The sequence below is a fragment of the Hyperolius riggenbachi genome, chromosome 12 (genome assembly GCF_040937935.1).
Source record: "Hyperolius riggenbachi isolate aHypRig1 chromosome 12, aHypRig1.pri, whole genome shotgun sequence".
NCBI lineage: Eukaryota > Metazoa > Chordata > Amphibia > Anura > Hyperoliidae > Hyperolius > Hyperolius riggenbachi.
The window spans coordinates 18,853,279-18,874,627 of record NC_090657.1 but is presented as its reverse complement, the minus strand read 5'-3'; the positions used below and the strand labels follow the sequence as shown (position 1 = coordinate 18,874,627).

Sequence of the window (21,349 nt, the reverse complement as noted above, 5' to 3'; positions counted from 1 at the left end):
TGAGGCTAATGGCCGCCGGAGCCTGCCTTTTATAAGGGGGGTGAGGCTCCATGGCTTAGTGTAGCCTGATTGGCTACAATATGCCTGCTGACTGTGATGCAGAGGGTCAAAGTTGACCCTCATAGTGCATTATGGGGCGAATCGAACTTCCGCAAAAGTTTGCCTGCTCCAGGCGAACGCGAACCACCAAAGTTCGCCTGGAACCGTTCGCCGGTGAACCGTTCGGCCCATTTCTACTTATGACACAGAAATGAAATATATACTGTTTTTTCAAGACAAACTAGGCTTTCATTGAATTTTTTCCCTTGCACAATTTGGTTTTCTACGAATTTTAATGAAAAACAAAGGAAAAAAAATGAAAAAACACATTTTTTCAGTTTTACCAATTCCAGTTTAAAAATAAAAAGTGCCCCTGTAGATAAAAAAAAAACACAAATTTTGTTTGACTATTCTTACTGCTTATCACAAACTTAGATTATGTTCCTGTCACAATTTATGGTGAAAATATTTGATCGTGAAATAATGCTACAGAGTGTGTTTTTCACTATGAACTGAGAAAATAAAAGTATTTTTAATGGTAAAAATCAATGTCATTAGCTCAGGAAACATATATTCCTGATCACCAATTAGTGCTGCATCAGAATAGTGCCAGAAATGTGCACAGGAGCAATGCCCAATCCTGCACAGCACTGCTTCTGCTACAAGACGTATATCTACTGACTCGTAGACCCAGAGGTGCCTAGCTCTTCTACTGAGTGACCACATATGCTATTGCTCCGTTGTTATCGCCTGATGAAGCGGGATCAAACATGCAAAACGCATTGCATATTTGGAGTTCATAAATAAAATATATTGACTGTCTTTACTACAGTCGTTGTGTGTCTACTTGGAGGAGGTAAGTTCACCACTACCTCCTCTATTTACCAAGAATTTGTTTTTTTAAGCTCATTTAGCTTCCTTTTAACGCCTCTGTTCTCCTGCATAATATTGAGTCCACCCTGAGTGGAGGGTTGAACCCCCTTTTTTCTCATCTACAGAGAGCGACTTCTTATTCCTGAGTGGGGTCAGGAAAATCTCCCCACCTGCCTTTACAGTGGTTGCCTAATGGTAACCCTGGTTTGTGAGTATTAAGATTTACTCTATCTAGTAACCATTTACCAGTACATATTACACTATTGGGGCTCTTGGTGTTCCTTGTTTTTATCTACTGACTCGTGGCTTAGATGAAGTAACAGAGGACGTAGATATACTGTAGTGGTGGATAAAGTGGTTAATGGGCAAACACTGAATAAATCATTTACAAATGAATAATGCAAAAAAATGAAGTAATTACATGGTTTTCACTACAGTTTCGCTTTAACCCCACTAGTGATCGGCGAACAGTGTTCGCCACTGTTCGGGTTCGCCCGGATTTTGGCCTGTTCGGGTTCGGTTCGGCACCCCCCGAACACCTCATGGTGTTCGGGAGGGTGTTCGGGCACGCTGCCCGAACCCGAACAGGCCTACTTTGTTCGGCCGAACACAGCCGTGTCTGGCCGAACATAGCCCCCTATAGGGTCCCAGCATACCCTCGTCCGCGTCATCGCGGTACTTCTGCGCTCTCTTGATGCGACTTCAAATGTAAACAGGAAGTGTGCGTCAAGAGAGGGCGGAAGTACCAGATGGTACTAGCGCCTAGCATCTCTGGCTGCCCGCTTCCTGCCCTCCTCCTCAGGTACTTTTGGGGGGCTTAAATTTAACATTATAGGGAACCGGCAAAAGGGAGAGCTTAGCGGGGAGGGGGGCATTTCCGACCCCCCCCCCCCGCGCTCGGGGCATGCTCTACCTTTATGCTGGGACCCTATAGGGGCCCCAAAGGGACATGTTCCGGTTGGGTTCGGGGTTCGGCTCGAACATGCCGAACATCAGGGGCATGTTCGGCCGAACCACCCCGAACCCAAACATCCAGATGTTCGCCCAACACTAAACCCCACTACTACATACATCCACAAATGTCTGGAAAGTATACAATAAGCATGAATACTGATCTTTGTCAACAGAGAAAAAAATATTCTTGGTTCTTCTCTCTAAATCTTAATATTTTGCTCAGTATTTCATGTGAGCAGTGTATACAGAGGTGGAGAATCCCAGCACTGTTACCCACTGTCACCAAGGTGCCCCAGTCCGTGTCAGGTGTACACACTGTCACCACATATACAGATAGGCTCACTTCTGTCATAGGAAGTTATTTTACTTCATGCAGCAATGATTATCCAGTGCGCTACACAATAAGATATCTATGCCTTAACTAACCTAACCAGGTCAGGGTGCCAGCCCCTATTACTTTATACTGCTCGTCGATGAGCAGCTAACATCCTGTCCCCTGAAAGAGACAGTGACTGTGAAATGCATCGAACCATTTTATATTGTGAAAGACCTTCAGTTAACAGTAGGGATGGTCGGAATGCCAATTTCCGATTACGCTGTAAATCCGCATTCCGTCATGTACCGATTACCAATTCCGCTTTCCGCTACCAATTCCCGCATTCCAATGCGGAATTTCCGCCGGAAATCGTGAAAATTCCACCCGACTTTCACATCGATTTTCTCAAAAACTATAATGTCTTTTTGAAAACTTTTCTTTGCATCTTGTTCAGAAGATTCTGTTCAATAAACCCTGAAAATTTGGTTTTCTAGGACTTACGGGGGCTTTGCTATTAACCACTAAAGTCGGCGGATTTTTACTGTAATGTAAAATGCAGGAAATAGGCAGATGCAGATTTTCTGCATTTTACATTACAGTAAAAATCTGCCGACTTTAGCGGTTAATAGCAAAGCCCCCTTAAGTCCTAGAAACACCAAATTTTCAGGCTTTATTAAACTGAATCTTGTGAACAAGATGCAAAAAAAAGTTTTCAAAAAGATTATAGTTTTTGAGAAAATCGATGTTAAAGTCGGGTGGAATTTCCGCGATTTCCGGAAATCCGCCTACGGCGCTTGCATTACCGATTTCCGCATTCCGATGCGGAAATGCAATTTCCGATCGGAATTTCGGAAATTGCATTTCCGCGGAATCCGAATGAGCATCCCTAGTTAACAGCTAGTCAATGTAGCAGAAATGCTGATGTATTGCTGTACACCAGTATACTAATTTACTTATGACACATACAGCTTTGTACTGTAACACTGATGAATGTCACACTAGATTAGTAATATTGGGCCTAATGCACAAATCTACAGTACTACTGCAGTGCACAGGTAGCGCATGGTAATATTACCAATACTAACACCAGCAGAGTACAGTGTTACTGCGCATGGCAATATTCGCATACGTTCATGCATCAGGCCCATTGTCCTTTAAGGTTCTTCATGGTGATCAATTAAAAGAAAACTATCAAACCAAGCGTTCTAAAATGACAATATACAAATAATGTCTAAGTAGCTGTGTAAACATTTTACTACTTTTCATGTGGCAACTGGCAAAAGCTTTAATTCATTTTAAGTAGGATTTAGCTCTTTTGGAACAAATCATTCTGAAAAGGGGTGTCTGCTTCCATGTACAGCCAGTGTTGTCTTTTGGCATATCAGACTACAGAGTATTTTTCTCTGAAAGCAAAAAAAAAAAAAAAAGTATGAAAAGCTGTGGTGTCACAGACAATTACAAATGTTTATAACAAGTTACATTTGCTCTGCTCTCTTCAGACACTTCACTCAGAGATACAGGACACAGGACTTTTTCTCACACACACAGGGTCAACATATGCACTGTGGGGGAATTCCCCCTCCCCTCATCGCTCACTCTGCCTCAGATTAGAGCTGACTGCCTTCAGTTCAAAGTGAAAGGAATTTGTTACAGTAAACAAAAGAGACAAGCAAGTCAAACATATACATCATTATTGTTTACCAGCACTTCAGGAACTCTCTCAATCCCAGGTTAAAAAAAAAAACATGTTAATCTATAGTGTTTCTTTCATTTGAAGCAGTTTTGAAGCGTTTCTTCATGGTGATCAATACATTTAAGCTCTTTAAGCACGTTGGGACTGGATGGCTATGGCCCTTTAAAAGAAAGGAAAAGAGACGGACTACAGTGCAATATTTATACTTACCTAGGGCCTTCCTCTAGCCCCATGTGGTCCGTGGGCTCCTGTGCTGCCCTCCCCGGGCCGCTCTTTTGTCCTGTGGTAACCAAAGGAAATTTGAAGAGTCGTGTTCTTCTGCGCATGTGCAAAATAGCACGACTGGCCAAATTACCAGAGGTGACCACAGGACAACAGAGAGGCCGGGGAGGGCAGCGTTGGAGCCCACAAACTACATTGGGCTGGAGGAAGCCCCAGGTAAGTTTAAATACTGCTTTTTATCCCATCTCAGGTACACTTTAAGACCTGAGCCCTTTTAAGAAATGTGATGGCTGTGATTGGCTCACAGTAATCACGGAGTCAGGATTTATGGAAGCCCTGCTGTAAGTGGGACAGCAGGGCGAGAGGGTGCAGTGAAGCGGACAGCGGAGGGAACGTCGTAAGCGAGTGGACGGTGGTGACTGTAAGCTACGTCCTGGCAATAATAAGTAGCCACAAACAGGGCATAGATTTCAGTCACCGCCATCCCAAAGCAGTTAACAATCTATAATCACTGTGATACTATCAAGTCTTTAAATCACTCATTATAATAATAATAATAATATTAATAGCAGTATTTGTATAGCGCCTTTCTCCTGTCGGACTCGAAGCGCTTGCGAGGCAGCCGCTAGAGCGCACTCTGTAGGCAGTAGCAGTGTTAGGGAGACTTGCCCAAGAAACTCTTTACAGAATAGGTGCTGGCTTACTGAACAGGCAGAGCCGAGATTCGAACCCAGGTCTCCCATGTCAGAGGCGGAGCCCTTAACCATTACACTATCCAGCCACTGCGTCAATGAGTTATCCACTCACAAATGTCTCGTACAATACTGTTTTTATAACAGATCTGTGTTATTACATATTACAGTATTATATAAACTGCTGGAAGTTAGGTAAGCACATCGAAAGCAACAAATAAAACATGTTTATACTGTACAGTCAAATTTAGAGTTGCCTGCAAGTAGTCATTTATACAAATGCACCAATGTGTACAACACATGATTCACTGTGCAAACAAAAAAGGACTTACAAGCAACCTCCTGACATGGAACATGTGAGTATGTAAGTAGTATGCCCAGGGCCGGATTTTACCATAAGGCACTGTAGGCACTTGCCTACAGGCGCCTGATGATGGAAAGGTGCCTCACTTCCCTAGCAGAGTGCCTCTGTGCTTCCCTATGCAAAGCACTGAGCAGAGTTTAAATGGCAGGTTACTCACCTGGCTCTCAGCATCTCACTGACAAGATCTCCCTTTAGTTGGAGCACCTCTAGCTACTTAATACTGAGGGTACCTCTGGCTACCTAATACTATGGGGCACCTGTAGCTGTAGTGACAGCTGGGCCAGGCAGCACACTTCGGGTGCCGTTCGGTGGGGGTTTGTAGGTTCATGGAGGGGAAGTCTAGGGTGCCAGGACATCTGTGCTTATGGGCTACTGTGAGGTAAATCCGGGCATGAGTATGCCACAGACAGGCCAAACACACGATGGGATCTCTTTACAGATGGTAAGCAACTATGTATGCCCCACATTTTAGTTTACCCTCCAGTAACCCCTGATGATGGCAGAAGGCAATAATTGATTGGAACTGAAGAGCAGGCATTCTTCCTGAGGTAAAACTTACCTATGTGTGTTTAACCACTTCACACCACAGGCTATTTATATCGTCTGCATCTGGAAACATTGAAGGTAAGAATGACTTTCTTCACTTGGGAAGACTAAGGTGAAGGGATAAGAAGAACTACCCCCATGTGGGAAGTTGGAGGTGAAAGGATAAGTAAGATCAAGAGAAAGGGATAGAAGGAGATAGAACCTCTCCAACTAGGTAAATTGAGGTAAGGTAGTAAAAAGGACTGCTACATCTGGGTAGAATGAGAGAAGTACTAAGCACTCCCCCTACCACCACCCCCCCAATAGGAGGAGTAAAGGAAGGTTAAGGAAGAGATCCCCAAATGGAAATACTAAGGGACGATGTAAGACAGTTACCCTCATCTGGAAGGAATGAGGGAAGAAGTTAGAAGGGGAGTCTCACCTGAGAGAAGTAAGGGAAGAAATTAACAGGAGATCCCTCACCTGAGAGAAGTGAGGGAAGAAGTTAGAAGGAGATCCTCACCTGAGACAAGTGAGGGAAGAATTAATATGAGAATTACAATCAATTCTTCTAAAAAAAATATTAAAAAGAAAAACAGGAAATATGATCGCATTCTTCGATCAAAAAAAAAAAAAAAGTCAAAGACTACACAACTGATCTTTTTTATCAAAGAGACAGGAAACTATTTTTGTATCATGTGGGTAGAGATGAGCCGAAATTTTCGAAATTTCGAACTGCTTTTATTACGAATGCGAAATTTAACATTACGACCCAAATTCGTAATTTCGTAATTAATTTTCAAAATCGTAATTTACAATTTCGTAATCGAAATTTCACTCCCCGTAATGACGAATTTCGTGTCTCCAACCGAAATTTTACTGTTTCAGGTTTGTAAGGGTTTCTATCCCTCTAGATGCCTAAAATGAATAGCACAGCCAGCCAGCCAGCCAGCCAGCCAGCCAGCCAGCCAGCCAGCCAGCCTCCTCCTCCTCCTCCTCCTCCTCCTCCTCCTCCTCCTCCTCCTCCTCCTCCTCCTCCTCCTCCCTCCTCCTCCTCCTCCTCCTCCACTCCTCCTCCTCCTCCTCCTCCTCTCCTCCTCCTCCTCCTCCTCCTCCTCCTCCTCCTCCTCCTCCTCCTCCTCCTCCTCCTCCTCCTCCTCCTCCTCCTCCTCCTCTCCTCTCTCTCTCTCTCTCTCTCTCTCTCTCTCTCTCTCTCTCTCTCTCTCTCTCTCTCTCTCTCTCTCTCTCTCTCTCTCTCTCTCTCTCTCTCCTCTCTCTCTCTCTCTCTCTCTCTCTCTCTCTCTCTCTCTCTCTCTCTCTCTCTCTCTCTCTCTCTCTCTCTCTCCAGAGATCTGTAGTATTTCAAAACCATACTCACATTCATGACATGTCCAGGGATCAAACCCAGGCCAACCACATGGAAGACAGCTATGCTCACCACCATACCACCAAACACACACTAAATAGACTGCTAACCTAAATCTTACTTGTAGACAGTCATATGAGACACATGCTGGGTGCAGGGCTTTGTGATTGGACCATGGACCATGCGATAGAGTGAGGTGCAAAAATGAAATCATGCCTAGCAGAGGATGGTTTCACAATGCTAAATGCTAGGCTGGCTGTGGTGCAATTGGTTAGTGCGTCTGGGCTGGTAACAGCAAGGTTACAGGTTCAATTCCATCCAGGCATGTCTTTTCCTTTTGCGTTCAACAGTTGTCCAAACAGAGCCAACAGAGCCCCAGATAGCCATGTAGAGTTAGGTCACAGCTAGCCTGGCTGTGGTGCAATTGGTTAGTGTGTCTGGCTGGTAACAGCAAGGTTACAGGTTCGATTCCATCCAGGCATGTCTTTTCCTTTTGAGTTCAACAGTTGTCCAAACACCGAGCACAAAGTTTTGCATGCGTAAAGTTTTACGCACGCAAAATACCCCATGCGGTTCAATGGCGCAGCGCGCGCACGCAAAAGGAAAAGACATGCCTGGATGGAATCAAACCTTGCTGTTACCAGCCAGACACACTAACCAATTGCACCACAGCCAGGCTAGCTGTGACCTAACTCTACATGGCTATCTGGGGCTCTGTTGGCTCTGTTTGGACAACTGTTGAACGCAAAAGGAAAAGACATGCCTGGATGGAATTGAACCTGTAACCTTGCTGTTACCAGCCAGACGCACTAACCAATTGCACCACAGCCAGGCTAGCTGTGACCTAACTCTACATGGCTATCTGGGGCTCTGTTGGCTCTGTTTGGACAACTGTTGAACGCAAAAGGAAAAGACATGCCTGGATGGAATCGAACCTGTAACCTTGCTGTTACCAGCCAGACGCACTAACCAATTGCACCACAGCCAGGCTAGCAGTGACCTAACTCTACATGGCTATCTGGGGCTCTGTTGACTCTGTTTGGACAACTGTTGAACGCAAAAGGAAAAGACATGCCTGGATGGAATCGAACCTGTAACCTTGCTGTTACTAGCCAGACACACTAACCAATTGCACCACAGCCAGCCTAGCATTTAGCACTGTGAAACCATCCTCTGCTAGGCATGATTTCATTTTTGCACCTCACTCTATCGCATGGTCCAATCACAAAGCCCTGCACCCAGCATGTGTCTCATATGACTGTCTACAAGTAAGATTTAGGTTAGCAGTCTATTTAGTGTGTGTTTGGTGGTATGGTGGTGAGCATAGCTGTCTTCCATGTGGTTGGCCTGGGTTTGATCCCTGGACATGTCATGAATGTGAGTATGGTTTTGAAATACTACAGATCTCTGGAGAGAGAGAGAGAGAGAGAGAGAGAGAGAGAGAGAGAGAGAGAGAGAGAGAGAGAGAGAGAGAGAGAGAGAGAGAGAGAGAGAGGAGGAGGAGGAGGAGGAGGAGGAGGAGGAGGAGGAGGAGGAGGAGGAGGAGGAGGAGGAGGAGGAGGAGGAGGAGGAGGAGGAGGAGGAGGAGGAGGCTGGCTGTGCTATTCATTTTAGGCATCTAGAGGGATAGAAACCCTTACAAACCTGAAACAGTAAAATTTCGGTTGGAGACACGAAATTCGTCATTACGGGAGTGAAATTTCGATTATGAAGGCATCTAGAGGGATAGAAACCTTTGCAAACTTTAAAATACTAAATTTCGTAATCGTAATTACGAAAATTTGCGTAATTTGCGAAAATTACGAAATTTCGATTACTGCTAAAATCGTAATTGTAGTAATTTCGCGAAATTTCGGAAATTCGTAATTAGGTCATTACGCTCATCCCTACATGTGGGGTCACTTTGAGATTGAGGTTCCTCACTTGGGTAGACTAGATAAAGGGGTAAGTACTCCCACCAACTGGAAAGAGTAAGGGAAAGGAGTAAGAAGCACATCACCTATAAAGATCTGCATCCCTTGTACAGGAGGATTCTGGGAGAGAGGGGTGGTGGTGCGGAGGACAAGGTTGTATGTTATTAATGACTTGATGAAGGCGGAGTGGATCGGCACCCAGTGCTCTTCTGCGTAGGGAGCCACAGATGTTCAAGCTCTGTGTGTGTCAGGAGCAGCTGAGTGGCCCCGGGCACCGCACAATCCACACACACTACCAACCTGATGAATAATGGACGACGGCAGTTTCCTAGATGGCACAGAAGGGTAGGGGGCCACACAGTACTGTGTGGGGGCTATTTAACCTCCTCAATGCTGAGCAGAAAGACTTGATTCTAATAATTAAAGTATGCTTTTTTTCTTAGTGTAATTCTCTTTTTCCTCCATTTATATCACTATTAATAGGTGGAGTGTAAATGTAAATTCCCGGTGACAAGAATCTTGCTGCATAATACTCTTTTCCTCTGACATCACTCAGGAGTTACTAGCAGATTTGGTTGCCATCTTCTCCTAGTGAAGTCTGAGCAAGAAGAGCCTTGCTCAAACAAATAATAGTGGTTCACCTGCTCCTCTTTGCTGCACCTTTTCCAGACCGGCCGCTGATACAGAACCAGGTACCCCAGCGCACCTCTTCCAGACCTGCCGCTGCTACAGCACCAGGCACCCTGGCGCACCTCTTCCAGACCTCTGCTGCACCTCTTCCAGACCTGCCGCTGCTACAGCACCAGGTACCCTGGCGCACCTCTTCCAGACCTCTGCTGCACCTCTTCCAGACCTGCCGCTGCTACAGCACCAAGCACCCTGGCGCACCTCTTCCAGACCTCTGCTGCACCTCTTCCAGACCTGCCGCTGCTACAGCACCAGGCACCCTGGCGCACCTCTTCCAGACCTCTGCTGCACCTCTTCCAGACCAGCCGCTGCTACAGCACCAGGTACCCCGGTGCACCTCTTCCAGACCTCTGCTGCACCTCTTCCAGACCTCTGCTGCTACAGCACCAGGTACCCCGGCGCACCTCTTCCAGACCTCTGCTGCACCTCTTCCAGACCTGCCGCTGCTACAGCACCAGGTACCCCGGTGCACCTCTTCCAGACCTCTGATGCACATCTTCCAGACCTGCCGCTGCTACAGCACCAGGTACAGCGGCGCACCTCTTCCAGACCTCTGCTGCACCTCTCCCAGACCTGCCGCTGCTACAGCACCAGGTACCATGGCACACCTCTTCCAGACCTGCAGCTGCTACAGCACTAGGTACCCCGGTGCACCTCTTCCAGACCTCTGCTGCACTTCTTCCAGTCCTGCCGCTAGACCTCTGCTGCACCTCTTCCAGACCTCTGCTGCACCTCTTCCAGACCTGCTGCTGCTACAGCACCAGGCACCCCTGCGCACCTCTTCCAGACCTCTGCTGCACCTCTTCCAGACCTGCCGCTGCTACAGCACCAGGTACCCTGGCGCACCTCTTCCAGACCTTTGCTGCACCTCTTCCAGACCTGCCGCTGCTACAGCACCAGGTACCCCTGCGCACCTCTTCCAGACCTCTGCTGCACTTCTTCCAGTCCTGCCGCTGCTACAGCACCAGGTACCCCGGTGCACCTCTTCCAGACCTCTGCTGCACTTCTTCCAGTCCTGCCGCTGCTACAGCACCAGGTACCCCGGCGCACCTCTTCCAGACCTCTGCTGCACTTCTTCCAGTCCTGCCGCTGCTACAGCACCAGGTACCCCGGCGCACCTCTTCCAGACCTCTGCTGCACCTCTTCCAGACCTGCCGCTGCTACAGCACCAGGTACCTCGGCGCACCTCTTCCAGACCTCTGCTGCACTTCTTCCAGTCCTGCCGCTGCTACAGCACCAGGTACCCCTGCGCACCTCTTCCAGACCTCTGCTGCACCTCTTCCAGACCTGCCGCTGCTACAGCACCAGGTACCTCGGCGCACCTCTTCCAGACCTCTGCTGCACTTCTTCCAGTCCTGCCGCTGCTACAGCACCAGGTACCCCAGCGCACCTCTTCCAGACCTCTGCTGCACCTCTTCCAGACCTGCTGCTGCTACAGCACCAGGTACCCCGGCGCACCTCTTCCAGAACTCTGCTGCACCTCTTCCAGACCTGCCGCTGCTACAGCACCAGGTACCCCGGTGCACCTCTTCCAGACCTTTGCTGCACCTCTTCCAGACCTTTGCTGCACCTCTTCCAGACCTCTGCTGCACCTCTTCCAGACCTGCCGCTGCTACAGAATCAGGCACCATGGCGCACCTTTTTCAGACCTCTGCTGCACATCTTCCAGACCTGCCGCTGCTACAGCACCAGGTACCATGGCACACCTCTTCCAGACCTGCAGCTGCTACAGCACTAGGTACCCCGGTGCACCTCTTCCAGACCTCTGCTGCACTTCTTCCAGTCCTGCCGCTGATACAGAACCAGGTACCCCAGCGCACCTCTTCCAGACCTGCCGCTGCTACAGCACCAGGTACAGCGGCGCACCTCTTCCAGACCTCTGCTGCACCTCTCCCAGACCTGCCGCTGCTACAGCACCAGGTACCATGGCACACCTCTTCCAGACCTGCAGCTGCTACAGCACTAGGTACCCCGGTGCACCTCTTCCAGACCTCTGCTGCACTTCTTCCAGTCCTGCCGCTGATACAGAACCAGGTACCCCAGCGCACCTCTTCCAGACCTGCCGCTGCTACAGCACCAGGTACAGCGGCGCACCTCTTCCAGGCCTCTGCTGCTCCTTTTCCAGACCTGCCGCTGCTATAGCACCAGGTACCCCTGCGCACCTCTTCCAGACCTCTGCTGCACCTCTCCCAGACCTCTGCTGCACCTCTTCCAGACCTAAGCAGCTGCAGCACCAGGTACCCTGGCACACCTCTTCCAGACCTACCACAGCTACTGGCAGCATAGCAATTCCAAGCTGCATACAAACCAGAATTATTATAACTTGACTGACTATCTCTAATTCTCAATATACCATGTTAAATAAATCCCCAGAAAAGTTATGTTACATCATCTTGATGATGCTTGCTTAGCAAAGAGGCACTTGTCCCTGTTCACAGCAGCCAACTGGCATCATTTTTGCACTTACCTGATGAAGCAAGGAAACCCCTCTGAAACGCGTTTTCTTATCTATAGTGCAATAAAACCTTTGAAAACTGTGTCCATACAAATGGTTGTTTCTCCAGGAGAGATGCCAACTACTTCCTCTCCTTTTTAACAGTTTTAATTGTTTAATATTTTTTGGCGCCTCCACCCACCAGTAAGTTACTGTTTACACCTCTGCTGTGAGGTTGTATAGTTTAGATTTGTTTCCCTTGTTGGGAGTTTGCCCTTGCACTATCCCTGTGATTAAGGAGACTTCTATTAATCCGAGAGAGCGACCACTGGGGGTGCAAACCCTTCCCCCGGGATCCTAGGGTAATTACCTAGCCATAAACCAACCTACTGGCAGGGACAATACCTAGCCATGTGACCAGCCCATGTACTGGTAGGGACAATACCTAGCCATGTGACCAGTCCATGTACTGGTAGGGACAATACCTAGCCATGTGACCAGCCCATGTACTGGTAGGGACAATACCTAGCCATGTGACCAGCCCATGTACTGGTAGGGACAATACCTAGCCATGTGACCAGCCCATGTACTGGTAGGGACAATACCTAGCCATGTGACCAGCCCTATGTACTGGTAGGGACAATACCTAGCCATGTGACCAGCCCTTGTACTGGTAGGGACAATACCTAGCCATGTGACCAGCCCATGTACTGGTAGGGACAATACCTAGCCATGTGACCAGCCCATGTACTGGTAGGGACAATGCCTAGCCATGTGACCAGCCCATGTACTGGTAGGGACAATACCTAGCCATGTGACCAGCCCATGTACTGGTAGGGACAATACCTAGCCATGTGACCAGCCCATGTACTGGTAGGGACAATGCCTAGCCATGTGACCAGCCCATGTACTGGTAGGGACAATACCTAGCCATGTGACCAGCCCATGTACTGGTAGGGACAATACCTAGCCATGTGACCAGCCCATGTACTGGAAGAGACAATACCTAGCCATGTGACCAGCCCATGTACTGGTAGGGACAATGCCTAGCCATGTGACCAGCCCATGTACTGGTAGGGACAATGCCTAGCCATGTGACCAGCCCATGTACTGGTAGGGACAATACCTAGCCATGTGACCAGCCCATGTACTGAAGAGACAATACCTAGCCATGTGACCAGCCCATGTACTGGAAGAGACAATACCTAGCCATGTGACCAGCCCATGTACTGGTAGGGACAATGCCTAGCAATGTGACCAGCCCATGTACTGGTAGGGACAATACCTAGCCATGTGACCAGCCCATGTACTGGTAGGGACAATACCTAGCCATGTGACCAGCCCATGTACTGGTAGGGACAATGCCTAGCCATGTGACCAGCCCATGTACTGGAAGAGACAATACCTAGCCATGTGACCAGCCCATGTACTGGTAGGGACAATGCCTAGCCATGTGACCAGCCCATGTACTGGTAGGGACAATGCCTAGCCATGTGACCAGCCCATGTACTGGTAGGGACAATGCCTAGCCATGTGACCAGCCCATGTACTGGTAGGGACAATACCTAGCCATGTGACCAGCCCATGTACTGATAGGGTCAATGCCTAGCCATGTGACCAGCCCATGTACTGGTAGGGACAATACCTAGCCATGTGACCAGCCCATGTACTGGTAGGGACAATGCCTAGCCATGTGACCAGCCCATGTACTGGTAGGGACAATGCCTAGCCATGTGACCAGCCCATGTACTGGTAGGGACAATGCCTAGCCATGTGACCAGCCCATGTACTGGTAGGGACAATACCTAGCCATGTGACCAGCCCATGTACTGGTAGGGACAATACCTAGCCATGTGACCAGCCCATGTACTGGTAGGGACAATACCTAGCCATGTGACCAGCCCATGTACTGGTAGGGACAATGCCTAGCCATGTGACCAGCCCATGTACTGGTAGGGACAATACCTAGCCATGTGACCAGCCCATGTACTGATAGGGTCAATGCCTAGCCATGTGACCAGCCCATGTACTGGTAGGGACAATACCTAGCCATGTGACCAGCCCATGTACTGGTAGGGACAATGCCTAGCCATGTGACCAGCCCATGTACTGGTAGGGACAATGCCTAGCCATGTGACCAGCCCATGTACTGGTAGGGACAATGCCTAGCCATGTGACCAGCCCATGTACTGATAGGGTCAATGCCTAGCCATGTGACCAGCCCATGTACTGGTAGGGACAATACCTAGCCATGTGACCAGCCCATGTACTGGTAGGGACAATACCTAGCCATGTGACCAGCCCATGTATTGGTAGGGACAATACCTAGCCATGTGACCAGCCCTATGTACTGGTAGGGACAATACCTAGCCATGTGACCAGCCCTTGTACTGGTAGGGACAATACCTAGCCATGTGACCAGCCCATGCACTGGTAGGGACAATACCTAGCCATGTGACCAGCCCATGTACTGGTAGGGACAATGCCTAGCCATGTGACCAGCCCATGTACTGGTAGGGACAATACCTAGCCATGTGACCAGCCCATGTACTGGTAGGGACAATACCTAGCCATGTGACCAGCCCATGTACTGGTAGGGACAATGCCTAGCCATGTGACCAGCCCATGTACTGGTAGGGACAATACCTAGCCATGTGACCAGCCCATGTACTGGTAGGGACAATACCTAGCCATGTGACCAGCCCATGTACTGGAAGAGACAATACCTAGCCATGTGACCAGCCCATGTACTGGTAGGGACAATGCCTAGCCATGTGACCAGCCCATGTACTGGTAGGGACAATGCCTAGCCATGTGACCAGCCCATGTACTGGTAGGGACAATACCTAGCCATGTGACCAGCCCATGTACTGAAGAGACAATACCTAGCCATGTGACCAGCCCATGTACTGGAAGAGACAATACCTAGCCATGTGACCAGCCCATGTACTGGTAGGGACAATGCCTAGCAATGTGACCAGCCCATGTACTGGTAGGGACAATACCTAGCCATGTGACCAGCCCATGTACTGGTAGGGACAATGCCTAGCCATGTGACCAGCCCATGTACTGGAAGAGACAATACCTAGCCATGTGACCAGCCCATGTACTGGTAGGGACAATGCCTAGCCATGTGACCAGCCCATGTACTGGTAGGGACAATACCTAGCCATGTGACCAGCCCATGTACTGGTAGGGACAATGCCTAGCCATGTGACCAGCCCATGTACTGGTAGGGACAATACCTAGCCATGTGACCAGCCCATGTACTGATAGGGTCAATGCCTAGCCATGTGACCAGCCCATGTACTGGTAGGGACAATACCTAGCCATGTGACCAGCCCATGTACTGGTAGGGACAATGCCTAGCCATGTGACCAGCCCATGTACTGGTAGGGACAATGCCTAGCCATGTGACCAGCCCATGTACTGATAGGGTCAATGCCTAGCCATGTGACCAGCCCATGTACTGGTAGGGACAATGCCTAGCCATGTGACCAGCCCATGTACTGGTAGGGACAATACCTAGCCATGTGACCAGCCCATGTACTGGTAGGGACAATACCTAGCCATGTGACCAGCCCATGTACTGGAAGAGACAATACCTAGCCATGTGACCAGCCCATGTACTGGAAGAGACAATACCTAGCCATGTGACCAGCCCATGTACTGGTAGGGACAATGCCTAGCCATGTGACCAGCCCATGTACTGGTAGGGACAATACTGAACTGACCCTCAGAGATCACATGACAGCGTCTCAGTCTTGGCTGCCTATGCACACCCATTACTCTAATGAAGCTCATCAGACAACCGCTGCCACCTGTCCTTTTTCTGTGTTCAGCATCTCCACACCGCGAGGCATAATTATCCTCCTGCCCTGAACTGCCACAGCCATAGCAGCCTTCAAATACGTCATGTTTTCACAATTATAGAGGAAATAATTACATCGGGTTTCTGATCTGCCAGTCAAGCGATCTGCCCAGGAACGCTGTTTGGCCTCCAGCAATGACATGAGCCCCGCTTTCAGCAGTGTCTGAAGTAAGAACTGTCTGGGTTCTGTTTATAGGAGGAGGAATATTAAATTCTATCAGGATAGTGTCCTTTATAAAGCACATTTGTGGACTAGTATCATTTATGTATTTATATGGTGCTGACATAATTTGCAGCACTTTACAGACTATCACGAAAAATGTAGGCAGTTAAAATCTGACAGAACCGACAGGTTTTGGGCCAGTCCATTTCCTGATGGAGGATTGTCAGGGTTTGTTTTTTCAACAAAGAATTTCAGAATTGAAATACTAGAATATAGAATATGTCAGTGTCACAAGGTAAATGAGGGGAGGGAAAGGGGTGGGGGCATCTCTGCTCTGAATCTGACAGCAACCACTCAAGTTACATTGGTGTCAGACAACATAGTGCGGCACACATGTCAAGCACGCATGCACAAACGGGAATCCCAGTGACCTGCCCAGCAGTGAGTATGTCACTAACCAGGGGGCGGACCTTTGCATATGACCCTGTCAATGCACTATGGTGCAGGGTTATATGTAAGCTGCATGCAGGGCGGTGGTGCAGTACGATGCAGGGCGCACCGTATTACACAAGTGCAAAACTGACCTTAACTGAATTTACTTTCAGGATCGCTTTAATAACACAGTGCTAGAAATCACAGCCCTATGAAGTCAGATGTCGGAATACCAGCCACCTGATAAAAGGTCATAAAAGTTGTGTATGACTGTGACAAACATTCCTGACAATCAGGGAAGTGAGAAGAAGCTCAATAGAGCTCCATTACTCTGTAAGGGAGGTGAATAAACATACCAAGCAGGTGCAGACTGTAGGATGCCACGTAAGTAATGTTTGGGATTATATCAATAGATAAAGTTTATCACATCAGTTTATTTTTACTTCGGGGGAGGGAGAGAACATACTACTGGCTTCCAGCCAAACCATACTGATTCCATTTATGTTACTGGACAAACAAATGATGTCCCATATATAACACTGCCTGAAACACTCATTATTACAAACATCCTATTAGAGCTTACAGCCTAGGGCTCGTTTTCACTAGACTTGAATTGCTGCATTTTCCTGCATGTGAAATCAGATGGGGAAACACAGCCTATTGAAATCAATACAATGCATACAGGGGGGAGAAGGCACTGCTAGAGGGATTCGGATGCGTTCTAGCACCACTGCAAGTTCCATTTCCACTGTGCACGCGTGCGTCCGGCAAGATGGAAACAGGCCCTAAAACAAGGAGACTCATTGGTTGCACTGAATGCACACATCACACTTTTACCACTTGAACATGTACAATACAAACACCATTGCACCAACATCAGTAATTACGAGGTTTTTACATACTTACATTCCCCTCGAAAGGCGTGGTGCTCTCACAACATCTGTGTAAACATAAAATAATGTAATGTGTAAATAAAATAACGTAGCAACGATCTTATTTCTAAGCCAAACAGTAAACTTTTATATCATTTGACCTGAAACTTCCTTAACCTCCGGGGCGGTATGTCCGTAACTGTGACGGGGAAGCAAATTTAGCTAAAGGCGCTATGCCCGTCCGGACATGCTGCTCAGGAGGATCTTAGAGCCATAGCTGTCCCTCAGTATAGGCTAGCAATGTGTAGGTGCTTTATTATAAGTGAGCCAACAATAGGAACACTGTTATACCCCCCCCCCCCCCCACCCCCCACCCCCCGATAGCTCCAAATGATGCAGCATCAGCATTTCACTGGTTCGTTTCCAAACTACATACTGTTTATTTGCATAAAATAAGTATAAACATTTCCATCAATGCAGAACTGTTGGCATCTCACCGAGCATCATGCAGTGATCACCTGTGACAAACAGGTAATACCAAAGAGCAAAACTGAGCCAAAACAATAATACCAAAGAATGCCATGGATGATTTAGATAAACTACACACAACAAGAAAAAGCCATCCATCTAGCAATAAATTAATACTCGTGACAAATGAAGTCCATGTAATATAGACAATTTTATTAGGGACATATCCCTACTAAAAACAATTAAAACATAGTAAGGGGTGTGGCTAGATAGCAAAATGACACATACAATAGTAGTCATAGATAACATATACAGAATCAGTGCAAATAATTATATGATGGGTGCAATGGAGGTATATACAATGATACGAATATACAGCCAGTGTGCTGGTAAAGACTCCACTGATCTAGCAAAACTGCTAATTCATGGTCCTATAGTAAAGCTGAGAACCAGCACCTATTGGTAGAAATTTGCTTCCTCTGAGATCTCCGAGGAAGCGGAGGGGGTCTGTGATACATGTGAGGCGGTCTGAGGGGTGCTGGCTAGCACATCTATGTAGCAAAAGAACGAAATTTCACAACTGTCTCCTTTGCACATACAAAATAAACCACTTTAATATTGCCATAGCAGGGTAATACAACGCTACTTAAAAACAATTAAAACCGCTTTTCAGTATAGCACGCTCAACTTAAAGAGACACTGAAGCGAAAAAAAAAATGATGATATTATGATTTGTATGTGTAGCACAGCTAAGAAATAAAACATTAAGATCAGATACATCAGTGTAATTGTTTCCAGTACAGGAAGAGTTGAGAAACTCCAGTTGTTATCTCTATGCAAACAAGCCATTAAGCTCTCCGACTAAGTTAGTCGTGGAGAGGGCTGTCTTCTGACTTTTATTATCTCAACTGTTCCTGGACTATTTACTTTTCCTCTGCTAGAGGAGAGGTCATTACTTCACAGACTGCTCTGAAAGACTCATTTTGAATGCTGAGTGTTGTGTAATCTGCACATATTATAGAATGATGCGATGTTAGTAAAAACACTATATACCTGAAAATAAAAGTATGAGAATATTTTCTTTGCCGCTAATCTTCTAGTAATTATTCATAGTACACAACCAATTCACTATATCATATTTTTTTTTTCGCTTCATTGTCTCTTTAAGGTGGTGGGCAATTTACAGGCTATCATTGCAGTGGTGTGGGCGTTTAGCATAGGCTGATGCCGGGCGATCGCAACACACAATAACTGCAAAGCCTGCTGTGCCTCTTTTAGCGCGCTATACTGAAAATCGTTTTTAATTGTTTTTAAGTAGTGTTGTATTACCCTGCTATGGCAATATTAAAGTGGTTTATTTTGTATGTGCAAAGGAGACAGTTGTGAAATTTCGTTCTTTTGCTACTTTCATAAAGGTTATCACAACTTGGCTCCCACTGAACAGGTGGTTGCACCGAATACGGAAATGATGGCTCTCCATAAGGGTATTTAAGTAATCTAGCACATCTATGGTGGTGTCTTTGGTGGTAAGCATTGTATCAATCTTTCTTTTTCTAGCTTTCTGCTAATAGGTGCTGGTTCTCAGCTTTACTATTAGACCATGAATTAGCAGTTTTGCTAGATCAGTGGAGTCTTTACCAGCACACTGGCTGTATATTAGTATCATTGTATATACCTCCATTGTACCCATCATATACAGGGAGTGCAGAATTATTAGGCAAGTTGTATTTTTGAGGAATAATTTTATTATTGAACAAAAACCATAATCTCAATGAACCCAAAAATCTCATTAATATCAAAGCTGAATATTTTTGAAATTAGTTTTTAGTTTGTTTTTAGTTTTAGCTATTTTAGGGGGATATCTGTGTGTGCAGGTGACTATTACTGTGCATAATTATTAGGCAACTTAACAAAAAACAAATATATACCCATTGCAATTATTTATTTTTACCAGTGAAACCAATATAACATCTCAACATTCACAAATATACATTTCTGACATTCAAAAACAAAACAAAAACAAATCAGTGACCAATATAGCCACCTTTCTTTGCAAGGACACTCAAAAGCCTGCCGTCCATGGATTCTGCCAGTGTTTTGATCTGTTCACCATCAACATTGCGTGCAGCAGCAACCACAGCCTCCCAGACACTGTTCAGAGAGGTGTACTGTTTTCCCTCCTTGTAAATCTCACATTTTATAATGGGCCACAGGTTCTCAATGGGGTTCAGATCAGGTGAACAAGGAGGCCATGTCATTAGTTTTTCTTCTTTTATACCCTTTCTTGCCAGCCACGCTGTGGAGTACTTGGACACGTGTGATGGAGCATTGTCCTGCGTGAAAATCATGTTTTTCTTGAAGGATGCAGACTTCTTCCTGTACCACTGCTTGAAGAAGGTGTCTTCCAGAAACTGGCAGTAGGACTGGGAGTTGAGCTTGACTCCATCCTCAACCTGAAAAGGCCCCACAAGCTCATCTTTGATGATACCAGCCCAAACAAGTACTCCACCTCCCCCTTGCGGGCGTCTGAGTCGGACTGGAGCTCTCTGCCCTTTACCAATCCAGCCACGGGCCCATCCATCTGGCCCACTCTCATTTCATCAGTCCATAAAACCTTAGAAAAAATCAGTCTTGAGATATTTCTTGGCCCAGTCTTGACGTTTCTTGTGTGTCTTGTTCAGTGGTGGTCGTCTTTAGCCTTTCCTACCTTGGCCATGTCTCTGAGTATTGCACACCTTGTGCTTTTGGGCACTCCAGTGATGTTGCAAATATGGCCAAACTGGTGGCAAGTGGCATCTTGGCAGCTGCACGCTTGACTTTTCTCAGTTCATGGGCAGTTATTTTGCGCCTTGGTTTTTCCACACGCTTCTTGCGACCCTGTTGACTATTTTGAATGAAACGCTTGATTGTTCGATGATCACGCTTCAGAAGCTTTGCAATTTTAAGAGTGCTGCATCCCTCTGCAAGATATCTCACTATTTTTGACTTTTCTGAGCCCGTCAAGTCCTTCTGTTGACCCATTTTGCCAAAGGAAAGGAATTTGCCTAATAATTATGCACACCTGATATTAGACCACACCCCTTCTCATTACAGAGATGCACATCACCTAATATGCTTAATTGGTAGTAGGCTTTCGAGCCTATACAGCTTGGAGTAAGACAACATGCATAAAGAGGATGATATGGTCAAAATACTCATTTGCCTAATAATTCTGCACTCCCTGTAATTATTTGCACTGATTTTGTATATGTTTTGCTATCTAGCCACACCCCTTACTATGTTTTAATTGTTTTTAGTAGGGATATGTCCCTAATAAAATTGTCTATATTACATGGACTTCATTTGTCATGAGTATTAATTTATTGCTAGATGGATGGCTTTTTCTTGTTGTGTGTACAAACAGGTAATACGACATTAGTGATCGGCAAAGCTAAACAGCGAGGATGGAGAGGCAGGTCTACCACT

The 21,349-nt window shown here is 46.8% G+C and overlaps 1 long non-coding RNA gene across 1 annotated transcript in view; it reads right to left on the bottom strand.

Moving 5' to 3' along the window:
- The window catches only part of LOC137541337 (uncharacterized), a 456,394-nt gene that overhangs the window by 104,184 nt on the left and 330,861 nt on the right, over window positions 1-21,349 (bottom strand). The window contains exon 3 of the long non-coding RNA XR_011025126.1: window positions 17,451-17,484. This is a non-coding gene — a long non-coding RNA (uncharacterized lncRNA). The remainder of the gene's footprint in view (window positions 1-17,450; window positions 17,485-21,349) is intronic.